This window comes from Peromyscus californicus, unplaced genomic scaffold (genome assembly GCF_007827085.1).
Source record: "Peromyscus californicus insignis strain IS unplaced genomic scaffold, ASM782708v3 Scaffold_15__1_contigs__length_86483966, whole genome shotgun sequence".
Classification (NCBI taxonomy): domain Eukaryota; kingdom Metazoa; phylum Chordata; class Mammalia; order Rodentia; family Cricetidae; genus Peromyscus; species Peromyscus californicus.
In genome coordinates this window covers 70,387,365-70,403,678 of record NW_026294447.1, presented here as the reverse complement: position 1 = coordinate 70,403,678, position 16,314 = coordinate 70,387,365, and the positions used below count along the sequence as shown (strand labels likewise).

Here is a 16,314-nt window from a genome sequence, read left to right as displayed (position 1 = left end):
GCCAACAGACAGCCAAGGATCACAGCCGCAACTGCAAAAGAAAATGTGTTCAGTGTCTCCCCAACTCTCTTAAAGCCACCTAGGGTGGGAGATAAGGAGAGCATAAGGCTTAAGCCAGCCTGCTCTAGTCTAGTGCCTTGACACCCCTGTCCTCTCTGCCAAGCGTGACAGGGGCGATGCCATGGGTCACACAAATATAGTGAGGTCATAGCACTCCCTACAAAGGTAAGAATCTACTGACCACTCTTGGAACACCACAAGCAGCCTCTTGCTTCAGGCTAATGACAAAATGAAATTAGACAGCTTTCATCTTCTCAGACTCTGGGTTCCCAAGACAGTTTCCTTCTTCCATGCAAAGTGGTACTAATTAACGCAAGGAAGAAGATAATGGAATGCTTTCCCTGAATGCTATTTGCCCTCTAAAAGTAATTCAGCTAAGTAGAAACAGCTAGATAAATTGAAGATTTTTTTTTTTTTTTACAAGTAAACATGGTCATGGTGTTGGCATTATGTAACTAAAATGAACTCTGGGTCATCCCAATAATAAGCAGTGGGTACAGAGAAGTCATTCCCGACATTACCAAATCACACAAACTAATGGGCCCTCAGGAAGATGACTTCAACAGAAGGCTAGGGAGAGGAACAAGAGAACAAGAGGAACAAGGGTACCTTCATCCTAAGTGGTGTCCACTAAGGCCTGAGTCAGAGGGGACATTGTCACTGTCATTCAACTTGTCGTCCCCCCACCGCCCCCATTTCTACAGCAGCACCCAGAACTTACTACTTAGAGACAGGATTTATCCAAATATTTCTAGACTCAGATCTTGGCGAGCACAAAACAGCTCTGAAAAGGGGACAGGAAAGCAAACGCCTGTGTGCTTTTACATCTGATTGTGCTTCAAGTTTTTAAGAGTGAGAGAGGAGACTCAAGTACTTGGGAGGCTGAGACAGGAAGACTGCCAACAGTTCAAGACCCTGTCTCAAGACCAAAAGCAAAGGTGCTGAGGAGCATGAGGACTTGAAGTCTGATGCCCCAGAACCCCTGTTAAACAGGTGTGGGAGAAGCAGCCATGACAGGACTCCTTGAACTCGTGGGCCAGCCAGTAGAGCAAAATCAACTCCAAGGATCAGTGAGAAATGCTGTCTCAGAAAGTGAAATGAAGAACAACTGAGAAAGACACCCAATGTCAACTTCTGGCCTCCCCTGAATGCATGTGCAAGAGCACCTGCACACATACGTATGGACACACTAAATGTATGTATACACATAATGGAGACAGAAAACATCCCCTCTCAGTTCCTGTGTCAATAACACATTAAATGAACCTCCAGAGTGGGTAACTTAAAGAATGACCATCTCAACTTTCCCAGGAATTCCTATAGACGAGTCTAAAGTGCTGCTAGAAAAGAAACCCACAAGGAACAGCGGAACTGTCAGCACGCGCAGTCTCGGTACTCCCTGAGAAGCTCTAGATGTCTCTATAGGGATGACATGGGGCTCAAAGCCTGAGACTACAATTACTGCGCCTCCTTCCAAACACTCGCTCCTCTCTGGGGGCTCTATGTAGAAAAGCTGTCACCATATGGCTTACAAGCATCTCTCTGCACCTTCCAGGCTATTCTAGATGGTTCCATGGCATCAAACCGGAAGTTTAGCTGTCTGAGGTACTTCTAAAATGGGTGGTCACCCAATGTGAAGCTGGATGTCAAACTTCCAGGCCTCGAGGAAGCTCTGGCATCTGACAAAAGTGAAGCGCATGTGGCCGATGACACTGTCATCTCAAGCCTCTTGATCCTTGGAGGAGACTTACAGCTTGGACACAGAGCAGGACAACTCTCACCCTCCTCTAACGAGTACAACCTTCCCTCCTCCGTGAGGCAGCTGGCAAACAGGCAGCCAGAGCCTGAAGGCAGGGTCAGAGCTCCAACTACCTGCACCACCTTGTGAGCGTCACAATTTTTGTGCCGATGTGACAAGTTAAGACTTAGTGTTTGCTGTGTCACCTCCTTTAGCGAGTGACTTTGGTATAACTCTCCACGGCAATGACAGGTTGACAACCAGAGAGCCTAACAAATAGTAAGATACAGAGGAACACAGCAGGTGCCTTGATCCTTGAGTTAAGACTCACAAGTTCAAACTGTGACCCTGGCCAAGCCATCTCCTCTTTCTACCAAGTGCCAGTTCTCTGTCAAATGGGGAGAATACTCACATGTACATTTGCATGATGTGAGAATTTAATGTTAGGCTGGAACTATGCCTGGAACACAGTGAGTTTTCGGTCTTCGTGGTACTTATCTCCAGAACTAGCATCACAACTCCTCTGCTTCAGAGCTGACAGGAAATTCAGGGACCCTCTACTGACACCAATGCTCTTCAAGGAGAAAGGTATTGACAATTACAAAGGACATGGTTTCTCTCTGGACCAACAAATCTTACCTTCAAGAGAACTCTTCACACTATTCTGATGTGGAGGACTGAAAATCTTTATAAGCTAAAAACTCATTACAACAAGCCAGCCAACAGATACTGAGTGTCTAACATGTCAGGAGCTGGGGAATGGCACACACCGTAATGTCCACTCACGACATCACCAATAATCACCTTTGCCTTTTTGAACCCTCCTTGGTCATTATCTCCCCCTAATCATTTATGTCTCAACCAAATTATTAGTACTGTCTTTTACATCACTTAGACCTTTTTCAGTAAGTCATTTCTTCATCTCTACCACAATCCTCTTGGCAGCTTACACCAAGTACCAATGACTACTTCTTCCCAATGACTCTTCTTCTCTCAGAACCCATGAGTCAGGAACTAGCTCTGTCATTTCCTCACCCATTGGTCTGACCTTTATAAACCACCCCTGCTCTAACATCACAGCTCAAAACCTTCCCTAAAATACTCACCCTTTTCCAAGATTTCCCCAAGGTCACATTCTGAACGGTAATCCTCTACATCTTCTCCCTTTCTCCTTCCTCCTTAATGTTGTTACCCAGCCTCCCTGGCTCTCAGGGGTTCTCTCTGCCCTGTCTGTCCTGTTACACCCTACACTGCTCTCCTTAACCATATCTCATACACTCATTCATCATTTCCCCTCATTATCCATTCTATGTTGTCCAGTCAGATCCTTTATACTCACACATCCACACCCTGAAATGTCCTGTCTCCATGCCTTTTCAACGCCATCTCCTGGTACAGCAAACCTGGTCAAAAACCCACGATTGAGGTCACAGACCCTGGCAGAGAAGCTACTGCATTGTTGAGCTACATGGACGCACTGTGTCTGTTAAATGGGCCTTCTAAAGAACTGGTTATACTCATAGGCTGCTGTTTTTGTCACCTGTGGTTATGAGAGCCTTCTATTCGCTGTGGGCAGGGGTAACTGTAGATTCACAGCTGGTCAAATTGATAAGAAGAGTGACGTGAAGCCGGGCGGTGGTGGCGCACGCCTTTAATCCCAGCACTCGGGAGGCAGAGCCAGGCGGATCTCTGTGAGTTCGAGGCCAGCCTGGACTACCAAGTGAGTCCCAGGAAAGGCGCAAAGCTACACAGAGAAACCCTGTCTCGAAAAACCAAAAAAAAAAAAAAAAAAAAAAAAAAAAGAAGAGTGACGTGAACATTCAACAATAAATGGGACATTGGCATCACCCTATTCAAGGCTCAAGGAGCACTGGAGAAGAGAAGGCCAAAGAATTTAAGAGCCAAGGATGGAGTGAAGTGGTGGGATGCTGTCTTCTAGACATGACATGAACTTGCAGGAGCTGTGATTACCTGTATAAGACCTGCACAAGATGGAGCCTGTTAATATCCTATCATGGAGAAGGAATGAACTCATGAGGCCCCACCCTTTCCTGAGGATTTATAGGTAGTCTTCAGTGACAGAGCCACTGATAAAGTGCCTATGCTCCTGCAAATATAGTCAAAATGTATTATACACACACACTATATAATATATATTATATATATAATATATACATATTTTGTTTTATTTATTTATTTATTTATTTATTTTGTTTTTCGAGACAGGGTTTCTCTGTGTAGCTTTGCGCCTTTCCTGGGACTCACTTGGTAGTCCAGGCTGGCCTCGAACTCACAGAGATCCGCCTGGCTCTGCCTCCCGAGTGCTGGGATTAAAGGTGTGCGCCACCACCGCCCGGCTTGTTTGTTTTTTGAGACAGGGTTTCTCAGCATAGTTTTGGTGCCTGTCCTGGATCTCGCTCTGTAGCCCAGGCTAGCCTCGAACTCACAGAGCTCTGCCTGGCTTTGCCTCCGGAGTACTGGGATTAAAGGCGTGTGCCACCACCGCCTGGTTATATACACATATTTAATTAATTTATGCCAATAACTTTTTTTAAAGTCATGTCCACTGTCTATACATTCTCCCATTTTCAGTTTTCATCCATGGACTACTTCTGAATTTGTACTTAACTTTTTAAAATTTGTTTTATGGCATTTACATTCTTTTATTCCTGTTTTATTTTTCATTTCAAAAAAGTACCTAATATGAGACAAAAACTAACTTTTTTATTCTTTTGTTTTGTTTTGTTTTTTCAAGACAGGGTCTGTCCTGGAGCTCACTTTGTAGATCAGGCTAACCTCAAACTCACAAAGATCCACCTTCCCGAGTGCTGGGATTAAAAGTGTGTGCCACCACCACCCAGCTGACAAAAACTAATCTTAAAACTTCTCCTATTGGAGCCAAAGTTGGCTTAGTTGGTACCTAAGTTTGAGTCCCCAGAACCCATGTAAAAAAGCCTGAAATCCCAGCCCTGCTTAGGGCAGAGACAAGTGGATCTCTGAAGCTCACTGGCTAGTCATCCTAGCCAGGTTGATAATAAGCTTCAGGTTCAGTGAGATAGTCTGACTGAAAAAATAGAGGTGAAAAGTGATCAAGGGAAGACGCTTATCAACCATGGGCCTTCTTCACACATGTGTACACATGTGATGGATTTGCATCAGCACATACATACATAACAACAAAACATACCAAAAAAAAATTTAAATCCTCACCCAGTGTAATAGTAGAGAGAAACCACAATAAATATGACTAAAGTATTGGTTAGATGGTATCATCAAATGTCTGTTCTTCCCTTTGTTCAGATGCCTGTGGTTCAAGAGTTTCACAGATGGACCTTCCTTTAGATACAGTTTAGTTCTGTTAGCTGTAGTCCTGGGATGGAAACCAGACCTCAAGCATTAAGCAGAGGTCTACCACTAAGCTACACTCCTAACCCTAATACTGTTTTTGTTGTTGTTGTTGTTTTTTATCTTGTTTTGAGGGGGGGTGTTTGCTTTTGTTCTTTGTTTTTAGACAGAGTCTTTCTACATAGCCCTAGCTGAACTATATCAACCAAGCTGACCTCAAACTCACAAAGATCCGACTGCCTCTGCCTCCTGGGTACTGGGATTAAAATTGTGTGCCACCACATTCAGCCCCAATACAGTTTTGTTTTGTTTTTTTTTTTATTATTTATTTATTTATTATGTATACAGTGTTCTATCTACATATACACCTGCAGGCCAGAAGAGGGCACCAAATCTCATTACAGATGGTTGTGAGCCACCATGTGGTTGCTGGGAATTGAACTCAGGACCTCTGGAAGAACAGCCAGTGCTCTTAACCTCTGAGCCATCTCTCCAGCCCCCCAATACAGTTTTAAAACATCTATTTCATTACCAATATATTCACTTGAACCAATATATTTATTTAAGCTCTTTTAGATCCCAGATGACTAATTTAATTAGCTCAGTAAGTGTATCAGATGTTCACAAGGAGGGCCGTGGGTTCTCTCTCAAACATGCTACTTTCTACAGCAGTCTGTATCTACAGCACTCTCCACTTTCTGCTGCTCCCACTCTCTGCAAACTACACTGGACCCTTTCCACTCTAATCCAAGCATAGAGAAACATGGTAAGCATACTGCTCTACCAATTTCCTTCCCTGCGTTGGCCGACACTCCTCTCTTCCAGGATCCTTGCCCTTATACGGTCTCACAAACTACGACACTCTAAGCTCAGGGAGCAACAGGAGTACTCATAAACTAGTAACTCACAGGTATGTACAACCTGCAGCTTGTGGGCCACATGCAGCCCAGGATAGCTCTCAATTTGGCCCAACACAAAACCTTTAATTTACTTCAGCATTATGAGATTTTTTTTCCTTATTGGTAACTCAACTGCACAGTTCTAGAGTATGACCTTTGTAAATGACCAGATTGTGTCACAATATCGAAAGGCTGGACTTGTCCCAGTGAATGAGGCGTTCTCTAGTACTAAGTACTCAGGCTAGCCATTGCCCAATGGGCTTTACATATCTTATCCTAAGTACCTTAACTGTGATCACAAAATAAACACTATTATTCTCATTTCACAGGTAAAGCAAACAAACAACAGAAAAACTGGGCTTAGAAAAGTACATTTGCAGCCAGGCAGTGGTGGTGCACACCTTTAATCCCAGCACTAGGGAGGGAAAGGCAGGCGGATCTTTGTGAGTTCCAGGCCAGCCTGGTCTACAAAGCAAGTTCGAGGACAGCCAAGGCTACACAGAGAAACCCTGTCTCATAAAACCAAAAGGAGGGCTGGAGAGATGGCTCAGAAGTTAAGAGCACTGGCTGTTCTTCCAGAGGTCCTGAGTTCAGATCCCAGCAACCACATGGTGGCTCACAACCATCTGTAATGAGATCTGGTGCCCTCTTCTGGCCTGTGAGCATGTATGTAGGCAGAACACTGTATACATAATAAATAAATAAATCTTTAAAAAAAAAAAAACCAAAAGGAAAGAAAAAAGAAAAAAAAAGGAAGAAAAGTAAAGTTGCTGAGATTTTTCTCTCCCACAATCATCTGAGTAACAGGCCCACGTCTAATTGAAGCCCCCAGCTTTGAACCTGTAATGCTGAATCATGAAAAAGAATAAAGTCACAGAAAGAGTCAAGTATTTGAGAAAAAAGATTTAAGAACACAAATTAACAATTAAAAGAAAGAGAGAAAAAAAAAGTCACCCAATCTAACAGTAAGGAATCTCACAGCAAAGCTAAAATTAGGACTACAAGCTCCTCCAGCTTTTTGTTATCTTTTGAAGTAAAACCAACGTACGGCAACACGAAGTGGAACGCAGTGCCAACTCTAGCAGAGAAACATCACTCACTGACTGCAGGGTCCTGGCAAGTTCCTTAATACTAGAGCACTTGCGCTCCCAGGAAAGGGAGGAGATGCTGAAAATACCTATCTTCAGGAAATGCTGACAGACAGACATATTCTAAAGTTTACAACATCCAATACATTTTAGCCCCATCACTGAAGATCAGTTGTAAAAAAGGTCATTTTTCAAAAAGGAAGAATTAGTTTCTTTATATTAAAACCTGCTCTGCCAGTCAAACCTCACTGCCACCCATGCTTCCCCTGCATCTTTTGCTGAAGAGGCTGAGGGTCTGATCACTGATCCGTGTTTGACATCCCAGTAGCTAAGTCTCAGAACAATCTATTGCCTCAGGGTTGAGATCAGGCCGTGTCCTGTCCTATTGGTCCATGTTGTATAAAAGTGGTTTTTCAGTCTGTGGCCTGCCTAAGTAACTCCCCAGTTTTACAAGCAGCAGTAAACCCCGTTTTGAGGATGGAGGATGACTGTACCTTGGTGGGCATGTAAACAACAAGGTGTCCAGCACCACCCACAAGCATAGTCCGATACATAACTTAGTCCTCAAAGTAGAAAGAGTGTCACACTATAAATTTATTAAATTAATTGGACTGTAGTACCACATGTGCGGAAGTGAGTCTCATTAGGAAACACAGGAGTTTATAAGGCACACCGGGACAGACACTGAGGAAAGGTGCAGCTCTCTCACCTGAGCTTCATAAAGAGGAAGACAACTAACTCTGCAACCCGTCATCTGACTATGCACTGTGCGTGTGCGAGTGCGCGTGTGTATCTATTGAGAGGTGTGCGTGTGCGCATGTGTATCTATTGAGAGACAGAGTTTACTTCATGATGAACAATGTGTGATCTGAGAGTAAACATTAGTAATTAAGACTGAAGTAAGAGAACCTGTGCTTGTCTTGGCCAGCTATCAAGGAAAGCGGGTCTGCTTGGCAAATTGCTGCCAACAAAACCACTATACAATGTGAACTGATTGTTCTCCAGTCAAAGGACACTGTAGAAAGTGTTTCTGACACAGTGCACTTAGTAATACTCACCTTGAAACGAGGGCCCATGTTCTGAGAACCAAGTCATTCACCAAAGCAGTTAACTTTTGGCTCCTTACACTTGTCTTCTAACTTGAACAAGAAAAAAAAAAGCAAAAAGTCACCAGAAAGGACCTGTCCAGCAGATGTTCATTGAGGTTATGTGTGTCCCAGTAAGCAAAGAGTCAGGGTTTCTGCATTGAAGCAGCTGATTCTGAGGTGCAGAAATACAACCCAAGAATATATCATCCCTGGACTTCTCTGGTGCAAGATGAAACCAATCACAGAAGATGCATCCAGTCTGGCACACCAGGGTCCTCCTATAAAGAAAAGAGTAAGTGCAGTAAGTTTTTGTTTCTGAAACAGATTTCATAATCCAAGCACCACCCCCCCCAAAACAACCCAGCAACAGAGGAGCTACAACATGCAGCAAGTACATGCAAAGTAACTAACTGAGTGTTGGTAAATCCTGACCAAGCTTTCCAACAGAAACTCCATAGTACTGAAGCTACTCCAACTCCACAAGGGCACCCTCGCTGCCTGCAAGCATGTCACTTCCTACAAGCTCCAGCACTTTAGATGCCATCTTTCAGCAAGGTAAGGTAGGGTACAGACTTAAAGCGGCTCCTCCCAGCCTCAGGCCTAGCTGCAGCTTAACAGGGCTGGGACACAGCGTGGGAAGAGAACCGAGATGGATGCACAGCAGAGGCACAGAAACGACTCACTCCTCAGCTGGCAAGAAGCAGAGCTTTAGAACCGCATCTATCGGCCTGTGCAGGCTACCTCCTCTGCACCCATGCCCACAGTTCCGAGACATGGTGAAAGATGATATTATGAGGGCTGGAGAGATGGCTCAACAGTTAAGAGTACTGGCCACTCTGGACGTTCTTCCGAAGGACTGGACTCAGGTTCAATTTCCAGCACCCACATGGCAGCTCACAACTGTCTGTAACTCCAGTTCCAGAGGATGTGACATCCTCACACAGACATACATGCAGGCAAAACCCCAATGTACATTTTTTAAAAATGGCATTATCACTAAATTTTAAAAATCTGGCTAGGTGTAGTAGTACATGCCTGTAATTCCAGCACTTGGGAGGCTAAGGCAGAAGGATCATGAGTTCAAGACCAAAAAAGGGAGTGAGGAGCTGTAAAATCTGCTCCTGTAAGTAAGGGAAGGGAGAAATCTGTCAACTTTCATAATAAATTACCAAATAAAGTCAGTTCACAACTCTCAAAGACATTCAGGGACCAAATGTAGCAGAAGGGGCTTATGGGCATATATACACAAAGAGCTACTATAAAGCAGATGAAAACAGGCTACTAATCAGTACATGGCAGCAAGAGACAAGCTCACCAATGGCACAAATACTATCAGCACTTCCTAACTCACAACACAGACACAGGACTATTCATCCTGATTTTACCGTCCAGGACATAAAGGGCAAGGTATGTTCTCAGTTACTCACAAAAAGTAGCAGACAGTCTGGCCTTAGAGTCCACGTTTTTAGTGACTGTTTTCCTATCTTTCCGCTGAGGGAAACCAAGGGAGAAAATACAAAGTGCTAAACAAACCAGAACAGAAGGACTGGAGGCCAGCAGATCAAATAAGTTGGCAGACTTCTATAATTAAAACTGAGTAAGTCTATGCATGTATTTTAACACATGGTGATGGACTTGCCAAGTACATGAGCCAAAACATGGGTCAACCAGCAATTGGAACCAGTTTAAAGGATCTACAAACAAGGGAATAGTTATGTAAACTATTAAAGATCCTCATGATAGAATGTTATACGATAATTTAAAAATGAAACTTTTGAGAACAAAACACCAGATTGGGAAATGCTCACAAATAAAGTATTAAATGAAAAAGCAAGCACAACACTGCTCATACGTTACAAGCCCAGTCTTAGAAACAGCATTATATAATGATACAATGATTTACAAATGGTAGTTGGAGGGATTCCTCAGTGATTAAGAATGATTGCTGATCTTACAGAGGACCTAACTTCAGTTCCGAGCACCCACACTGGGCAGCTCACAACCACTAGTAACTCCAGATCCAGGGGATCTGACACCCTCTTCTGGTGTCCACAGGTACACACATACAGGTTGAGAACCGCTGAGATAGAATCTCATGTAGCTCAGAGTAATCCTAAACTCACTGTGTAGCCAAGGATGGCCTTGATCTGATTTTCTTGCCTTTACCTCCCAAGCTCTGCCCAACATAGGTACTGGAGACTGAACTCAGATCCTCTGGAAAAGCAGTACAACACCCTCTTAACCACTGAGACGGCTCTCCAGCCCCAGTTTTCCAGATTTTTAACAAAACAAAGACAAAGTAAAAGTTTCTATTTCTGGAGAGCATTTAATTTGGGGGACCTATTTTCTTTAACAGGGGGATAGAGAATAGGCAAATTATCTTTTTGGGTTTCTGTTTTTTGTTTGTTTTTTCTTTTGGAGATAGGGTCTCCTGTAGCCCAGCTTGGCCTCAAACTCACTATATAGTCAACGATGACTGAACTCTCCCTCCTGTCCCTGCCTCCCAGTGCTGGGATTACAAGCAAACACCACCTTGCTGGGTTTAAGTTACCTTTTTTTCAAATAATGAAACGGTATAAAAAAGTTACAATAAATCATAATGAAGTTTTATTTCTATTCATTATTTTATTAGTGGCTCTTCAATTTTGTGATCAGCTACTTGGCTAATAAATCAAGTAACTCCCTCCTAGCTCTTATCTAACCTGTCCCTACTATGAATATGCTATCCCAATGCTTCAGCACCTCTACTGAGCTTCAAGACTCAACCGAAGCTGATATCCCTGTCAGGCCCAGCTCCCAGGCTTCACTATGGCCTCTACCCATGCCAGGCAGAACCAATCACTTCCTTCTTCGTGTTATTCGTACACACTATTAGTCTGCATTATAATAATCTGTTTACATAACAGTCAAGTAGTAAGAAATGGTAGTTCCCGGGGATTCACAGTGTGTCTTAACCACCTCTGCCTTCCATTGTTAATAAGGTGCTTGGCCCTGGGTTCCCAGGGTCTGCACTCTATCACAACACTTCAACGTTTCAGAAGCACTGCCTCAACTGTAGAGCAGGCAGCCCAATATCCCCATGTTCTAACAGGGTTACAGTAATCCTTACGTTGCTGGTCTTAGAGACTGTGGTTTCAAGTGCAAGAGACTAAAGCAGGAGTCAGTGAAATTTTAATTTGTAGACCTCTGTCTTTTTAAGCACAAGCGGAACAAAGATGGCCAAGTCATTCATTCGCATACCCAGCCTATACATACTCAGTTTTTGCACAGCAAGTCCGAGCCCGGCAGCTGCAGAAGAGATGTATGCATGCATTATCTGACCTTTGGGGGCTAAGTCAGATACCTGGCTTTCAGACAGGGTCTCTCTACGTAGCTGGCCTTGACCTCACAATCCTCAGGTCCCAGCTCCCAAAAGCTGTGCTTACAACCTTGTGCTACTACAACTATCCCAAAGGTCTTATCTTAAAGTTATGTAGCTGCCTTTTGTAAACACGAATATATCCCTATAATAAATCAAGGAAAGCATAAAAATTCTTTTCTTCCCATCCTACTACCCGCCCCCTTCTAGAAAAAGAGCTAGAAAACTTACAGAACTGTGCAAAGTATTCTCATTTCTATTCTTTCTCCCTCTTGAGGGTTGGTAATCAGGCTCTCAGTATGTAGTACTGAAACTCATCATCCTCCTGTCTCCACTTCCCAACTATTCCTGGCTCTTATTTTAACTCTTATTTAAAAGTCCCATGTCTATATTCATAGGACAACTGGGAATTTTAGTCAATCATTTCCAAAGGGCCTAGCAAGAGGATCTGTTATACATGCACCTGAAGGATAAAACACATTACTGTTCCTAAAATTATTTTCATACATACTAATGACTCAGTCTGCTTTCAAAATGCCACTGGAACATTTTTAAAGATTTACTTATTTCATGTGTTTGAGTGTATCTGTATGTATGTATATGCTCCCCATGTGTGCTTGGGGAAGGTCAGAAGAGGACACTGGATCCCCTGGAACATTTTTAAAGATTTACTTATTTTGTGTGTTTGAGTGTATCTGTATGTATGATACAGCTCCCCATGTGTGCTTGGGGAAGGTCAGAAGAGGACACTGGATCCCCTGGAACATTTTTAAAGATTTACTTATTTCATGTGTTTGAGTGTATCTGCATGTATGTATATGCTCCCATGTGTGCTTGGGGAAGGTCAGAAGAGGACACTGGATCCCCTGGGACTGGAATTATGAACAGTTGTGAACCATCAGCTAGGTGCTGGGAACCAAACCCAGGTCCTCTTCAAAAGCAGCAAGTGCTCCTAACCATGATCCTTCCAGCCCTCAAAACACTATTCTAAGAAACCAAGAAAACACGCATGTGAAGGTCCACTTCGGGTAATTTAGAGATAGTGGCAGCATGCAAGAGTTCTAATATCACTAACTGGTTTCCACAAAACAAGGCAGAATGTGGAAAAAAATGTATTTCTCAGACATATTCTCCAACATTAAAAAAAAAAAAAATCAGCTGGCACAAGGTCCAAAGGGCAGAGTGGTCTAAGAAGATTCCCAGAAATAAAGTATCCTACCCTATGCTTTGAACTGCTGGTTTGTAATTACGCCGCCTCAATTTTACTCTTGGATTTTTTCTCCCCATCCCAAACCCTCCCCAATCAAGTTTATATTCTTGAGATATTTATACAGTTGTATACTTCTGCTGTCTTGGCTCAGCCAAGTTATACGGTTTTCATTTCTAGTCTTTCCTCATCAGTCAGTCTCTTCAGTCTTTTACGCATTCCTGTGGGTCTCCTGTGAACTCTCTCCAACCGGTCCCCAGCACTCTTGTAATGAGGTGCCTCCAACTGACTGCAGCCTTCCAGGAACAGCCCAGTCAATCAGAACAAGATGAGCTCACCCTCCTCTGTCCCATGACATAATACTTCGGAGTGGGCAAGCCCCCAAATCACAGAAAGCTGGTGTGCTGCCATACTAGACTAAACCTCGATCTTTATCTCTCAGTTCTGGGCACTGGGGCATGCAGAACACACCAAAACCGAGAGGATAAATGGTATGTCTTGCAATATTTCTCTTATTGGAGGAGAAAGTGAGCAGAGAGGAAAAATTATTTTCAAGTTATATATACAGATAAGAACAGAGAACACAAAAGTTTCATGAATTTCTAAAGCTAAATCATTGATATGTTCAAAACAGTTGTACATATTTTATACTTAAGACCAAAAGGTTCCTTGACGCTATGCTGCCAACTGCTGCCCCCGCCATGGGCCTTAAAGCGCTTGTGCATGTCTGAAAAGCGCGCGCGCGCGCGCGCACACACACACACACACACACACACACACACACACACACACACCCCTCCTGCATGCAGGTCACCACCCACTACCGTCCATCACACACTCACATTTTAAGCCCCGATTTGCTGCCATTTCCCCATGCCTACAGACCTATAGTTTCCCTTTGATTAGAATTATTTTCTGCAACTACAGAAACACTTCAACCAACAACCTTGGTTCCTCTGCACGACTTACTCTTCAATACACATTTCTTGAGCATCCACCAGACTACCTGCTAAATGCTGAAGTCCCAGGGCACAAGAGAAATAAGACAGAATTCTTCCACTTCTTCTCCCTTTCATTCCTCTTTCCTTTTTGTGTTTTCGGAATCAAGCTCAAGGCCTCAGACATACTACACAAGGCCCTACCACAGAACTACTCCCTGGAGGCTACACAAGGTCATACCACAGAACAAATTCCCTGCATGCTACACAAGGTTCTAAGAGAAAACCAACTCCCTGCTCTTGGTTTTGTTGAAAGTGCCTTAACTATATACTCAGACTGGCCTAATATGTGCTATCTTAATTAAATTCTCTGCTAAGTGCATAAATGTATAGAATGCACTTTGGTCATTTTCACCCCCCACTATCCTCTCGTTCCCCTCCCATTCCTGCTGAATCCTTGCTTCTTCCCAGCAAGCCCTTCTTCTATTTCATGTCTTTTTGTTGCTGCTGACTTCTGTGACCCACTGAATTGAATTAAGGTTGCTTGCATGAGAATGAGTGTGTGTGTGGGGGGGGGGGGGGGGGGATTATTGACTGTAGTGTGGGCAAGTTCCCAGTGGCTGTACCAGTGAAGGAAATGACTCCCCCGTGGCCAGCAACCATGAACTACCAACGAAGATGGCCTTTGGTAACCTGATGCACTTGATTCAACATGGAAGATGACAATACAGTGTGCCAAGTGCAGTGACAGAGGAATAACAAGGTGTGGAGGACAAGGAAGGAGAGAGTAACCTTGCCTTCAGAGACAGAAGCTGTCTTCCTAACAGAGGCAATAGAGTCGATGAACTAAGGAGTGTAAGCTGCCCAGTGGTCAGGAGTGTAGGCTGTTCTTGCAGAGGACCCGGTCAAGCAGCTCACAGTCTGCTAGAATTCCAACTCCAGAAATTCTGACTACCCCTTCTGGCCTCTCTGCATTTGCAAGGACATGCCCCCGCCCCCAGACACACAAATATACACATAACTAAAAAAAAAAAAAAAAAAGTTTTTTAAAGAATTAGTAAATAAGGGATGATGTGCATGATATCCTAGAGACAGATAAAAACACCAAGCCGGAATGAGGAGTGAAGACAAATTTCAGCATTATAAAAGCAAAGAATTTAGAAAGGCCACAGGGACAGGGTGTCTGCTTCTAAGTACAGTCTTGAATGATGGCGAAGAACATGAATCTTACCACTGACTGCTCTTGGACTAGTCACTTACCCTTTCAAGTTGTAGAGACACAGGGAGAAAAGAACAACTCCAGCTGCTCTAGAAGAGCAAGCCTTGGACTACAGGGAAAGAGAGACTGGGAAGGGACATCCCAGAGCGGGTGCCTTGTTCTAAAGGCTGCTGGGTTGCCAAGTATGACAGTGGTTTATGTCAGGCCACAGCAGCTCCAGGAAGTGAGGAAGATGGCTACACTCTACCCAAGGGATTAACTGGCTTTCTAGAGAGATCCCATGTGGGAACAGTCATAGCAACCATCCAAAACACTGAATGCTCGGGACGCGCTCAAGGATGATGGTAACAGCAAGCAGGAGTCTGCCTTCGCTGGGAACTTACTGTGGGCCAGGTACTGTTGTATGGAGCCTTTCCTCCGCATTCCATCATTCAACCCTCACAGCAACCTCATGCTAAGCATATATATTCTATACTCTATTGGATTAGGGGACAGAGAGCTAAAATAATGCTGATAAAGCCACCTACTTGACAGCTCAAGGAGCCAGACAATTTGATTCCAAAGTCTATGATATTAACCAGGAATTCTGATTATATAAAAGGACCCCCACTCCCTGGCCAGGAAGAGGAGTATTTGGGAGATGGATTGAATGAGAGCACAAATTAAGTATTTAATTTGAATTTTTAAAGAAATATTATTTAGTTTTATACTTTAAGCAACAAGAAAACATTTTTAAGTGTTTTTTTTTTTTTGTTTTTTTAACTAAAGGAGAAAGAGGGTAACAGATTTTAAGAGAAATAACTCTGGAGGTAAACAAGAATGAAAAAGACAGACTTCTGACGGAGAGACAAGATCAGAGTACCCATGGTGGTACTTCATGTAATCCCAGCAACAGGAAGCTGAGGAAGGATGTTCCAAGTCTGAGGCCACCCTGAGCTAGATAGTAAGATCCTCTATTTCCCTAAGCCCCCAAGAAGTAAACTGAGTCTGGTAGCAGGAGGCAGAGACAAAATGATCAAAAGTTCAAGGCTTCAAGGCCAGCCTGAATTTGTAAAGTTCTGTCTCAAAAAGTTTAAAAAAGTGGGGTGGCTGGAGATATAGTTGAGCGGTTGAACACCCATCTCACATGCAAGAGGTCATCCCCATGCCACAAAAAAAAAAAAAAAAAAAAAAAAAAAAAAAAATTAAAGGAGGAGAAGATGAAAAGGAGAGATGGTTACAGACTGGTCAGACTCTATCATGAAATAGAGGAGGGAGAGGCTAGAGCATTCTTTATGTTCTTAGAAGCAACAGGGAGAATGACCTGGGAGGGTTAGAAAGAAACAAGGGTGAAAAGCTAAAACAACTGTTGACTTTCCAACCTTGGGAGTCTAG

At 43.4% G+C, this 16,314-nt stretch overlaps 1 protein-coding gene across 2 annotated transcripts in view; it reads right to left on the bottom strand.

Annotated features, from left to right (window-relative positions):
* The window catches only part of Arel1 (apoptosis resistant E3 ubiquitin protein ligase 1), a 54,004-nt gene that overhangs the window by 25,103 nt on the left and 12,587 nt on the right, over nucleotides 1–16,314 (bottom strand). For both annotated transcript variants that reach the window (XM_052739287.1, XM_052739286.1), the window contains exons 2-3: nucleotides 8,189–8,496; nucleotides 1–31 (exon numbers count right to left, since the gene is read on the bottom strand). The exon at nucleotides 1–31 is cut by the window's left edge and continues 30 nt beyond it. The gene's annotated coding sequence lies outside the window, so the exon portion shown is untranslated. The remainder of the gene's footprint in view (nucleotides 32–8,188; nucleotides 8,497–16,314) is intronic.